Source organism: Peromyscus eremicus, unplaced genomic scaffold (genome assembly GCF_949786415.1).
Source record: "Peromyscus eremicus unplaced genomic scaffold, PerEre_H2_v1 PerEre#2#unplaced_32, whole genome shotgun sequence".
Classification (NCBI taxonomy): domain Eukaryota; kingdom Metazoa; phylum Chordata; class Mammalia; order Rodentia; family Cricetidae; genus Peromyscus; species Peromyscus eremicus.
In genome coordinates, this window is record NW_026734292.1 from 1649521 (window position 1) to 1653075 (window position 3555).

Here is a 3555-nt window from a genome sequence, read left to right on the forward strand (position 1 = left end):
AGGAGCTACTGTTCTTGTCAGGTTCCTAAGCAGAGTTGAACTAGATATGGCCCATGCTTGCAGGAAAAACAGTTCTTTTGTTCTGAGCAAGATCACTGTTCGGACACCTTAGGAAACACACTAGAGTAGAGGAGTGCTCTTTTCTCAAAAGCAGAGTGTGTTTCTTGTAAGGCGAGCTAGTGTTTGTTTCCCAGTCCTAAATGGAGTTGCATCACGTGCAGTTTCTGGTCCTACCAGCAAGAGTTGTTTTCTGGTAAGAAGAGTCACTATTGCGCTCCCATTGTCATACACAGTGCAAATAGCACTCGCGTCTGTTCCCAGCATTTACAGTGTATTGGACTGAAGAGGATCTGCTGTTGTTGTCAGTTTCCTAAGCAGAGTTGAACTAGATATGGCCTTGTGTGTAGGATGCACAGTTCTTTTGTTCTGAGCAAGCTAACTTTTCTGGCACAATTGGAAACACAGTAGAGTAGAAATGTGCTCTTTTCTCAAAAGCAGAGTGTGTTTCTTGTAAGGAAAGCTAGCGTTTGTTTCCCAGTCCTAAATGGAGTTGAGTCACATGCAGTTTCTGGTCCTAGGAACAAGAGATGTTTTCTGGTAAGAGGAGTCACTATTTCGCTCCCATTGTCATACACAGGGCAAATAGCAATGGCGTCTGTTCCCAGCATGTACAGTGTATTGGACTGAAGAGGATCTACTGTTCTTGTCAGTTTCTAAACAGAATTGAACTAGATATGGCCGTGTGTGTAGGAAGTACAGTTCTTTTGTTCTGAGCAAGCTCACTGTTCTGGCCCTATAGGAAACACAGTAGAGTAGAATAGTGCTCTTTTCTCAAAAGCAGAGTGTGTTTCTTGTAAGGCGAGCTAGCGTTTATTTCCCAGTTCTAAATGGAGTTGAATCACATGCAGTTTCTGGTCTTACGAGCAAGAGTTGTTTTCTGGTAAGAGGAGACACTACTGTGCTCCCATTGCCATACACAGTGCAAATAGCACTCGCGTCTGTTACCAGCAAGTACAGTGTATTGGACTGAAGAGGAGCTACTCTTCTAGTCAGTTTCCTAAGCAGAGTTGAACTAGATATGGCCTGTGTGTGTAGGAAGCACAGTTGTCTTTTTCTGAGCAAGCTCAATGTTCTGGCCCAAAAGAGACACAGTAGAGTAGAAGAGTGTTCTTTTCGCAAAAGCAGATTATGTTTCTTGAAAGGCAAGCTAGCGTTTATTTCCCAGTCCTAAATGGAGTTGAATCACATGCAGTTTCTGGTCCTACGAGCAAGAGTTGTTTTCTTGTAAGAAGAGTCACTATTGTGCTCATATTGCCATATAGAGTGCAAATAGCACTCGCGTCTGTTCCCAGCAAGTACAGCATTTTGGACTGTAGAGGAGCTACTGTTCTTGTCAGTTTCCTAAGCAGAGTTGAACTAGATGTGCCCTGTGTGTGTAGGAAGCACAGTTCTTTTGTTCTGAGCAAGCTCATTGTTCAGACCCCATAGGAAAAACAGTAGAGTAGAAGAGTGCTCTTTTCTCAAAAGCAGAGTGTGTTTCTTGTAAAGCGAGCTATCGTTTATTTCCCAGTTCTAAATGGAGTTGAATCACATGCAGTTTTTGGTCCTACGAGCAAGAGTTGTTTTCTGGTAAAGAAGGTCACTATTGTGCTCCCATTGCCATACACAGTGCAAATAGCACTCGCGTCTGTTCCTAGCAAGTACAGTGTACTGGACTGAAGAGGAGCTACTGTTCTTGTCATTTTCCTATGCAGAGTTGAGCTAGATATGGCCCGTGTGTGCAGGATGCACAGTTCTTTTTTTCTGAGCATGCTCACTTTTCGGACCCCATAGGAAACACAGTAGAGTAGAAGAGTGCTCTTTTCTCAAAAGCAGAGTGTGTTTCTTGTAAGGCGAGCTATCGTTTGTTCCCACTCCTAAATGGATTTGAATCCCATTCAGTTTCTGGTCCTACGAGCAAGAATTGTTTTCTAGTAAGGAAAGTCACTATTGCGATACCATTGCATCACCCAGTGCAAATAGCACTCGCGTGTATTCCCAGCAAGTACAGTGTATTGGACTGAAGAGGATCTACTGTTCTTGTCAGTTTCCTAAGCAGAGTTGAACTAGATATGGCCCGTGTGTGTAGGAAGCACAGTTCTTTTGTTCTGAGCAAGCTCACTGTTCAGACCCCATATGAAACACAGTAGAGTAGAAGAGAGCTCTTTGCTCAAAAGCAGAGTGTTTCTTGTAAGGCGAGCTCTCGTTTGTTTAACAGTCCTAAATGGAGTTGAGTCACATGCAGTTTATGGTCCTATGAGCAAGAGTTGTTTTCTGGTAAGAAGAGTCACTATTGTGCTCCCATTGCCATACACAGTGCAAATAGCACTCGCGTTTTTTCCCAGCAAGTACAGTGTATTAGACTGAACAGGAGCTACCGTTCTTGTCTGTTTCCTAAGCAGAGTTGAACTAGATAAGGCCCGTGTGTGTAGGAAGCACAGTTCTTTTGTTCTGAGCATGCTCACTGTTCGGACCCCATAGGTAACACAGTAGAGTAGAAGAGTGCTCTTTTCTCAAAAGCAGAGTGTGTTTCTTGTAAGGCTAGCTAGTGTTTGTTTCCCAGTCCTAAATGGAGTTGAGTCACATGCAGTTTCTGGTCCTACGAGCAAGAGTTGTTTTCTGGTAAGAAGAGTCACTATTTCGCTCCCATTGTCATACACAGGGCAAATAGCACTGGCTTCGGTTCCCAGCATGTACAGTGTATTGAACTGAAGAGAATCTACTGTTCTTGTCAGTTTCCAAACAGAATTGAACTAGATATGGCCGTGTGTGTAGGAAGCACAGTTCTTTTGTTCTGAGCAAGCTCACTGTTCTGGCCCTATAGGAAACACAGTAGAGTAGAAGAGTGCTCTTTTCTCAAAAGCAGAGTGTGTTTCTTGTAAGGCGAGCTAGCGTTTGTTTCCCAGTCCTAAATATGGTTGAATTACATGCAGTTTCTAGTCCTACGATCAAGAGTTGTTTTCTGGTAAAAATCATCACTATTGCGCTCCCATTGCCGTATACAGTGCAAATAGCACTCGCGTTTGTTCCCAGCAAGTACAGTGTATTGGACTGAAGAAGAGCTACTGTTCTTGTCAGTTTCCTAAGCAGAGTTGAGCTAGATATGGCCCGTGTGTGTAGGAAGCACAGTTCTTTTGTTCTGAGCAAGCTCATTGTTCGGACCCCATAGGAAACACAGGAGAATAGAAGAGTGCTCTTTTCTCAAAAGCAGAGTGTGTTTCTTGGAAGGCAAGCTAGCATTTGTTTCCCAGTCCTAAATGGAGTTGAATCACATGCAGTTTTTGGTCCTACGAGCAAGAGTAGTTTTCTGGTAAGAAGAGTCACTATTGAGCTCCCATTGCCATACACTGTGCAAATAGCACTCGCGTCTGTTCCCAGCAAGTACAGTGTATTGGACTGAAGAGGAACTACTGTTCTTGTCAGTTTCCTAAGCAGAATTTAACTAGATATGGCCCGTGTGTGTAGGAAGCACAGTTTTTTTGTTCTGAGCAAGCTCACTGTTTGGACCCTATAGGA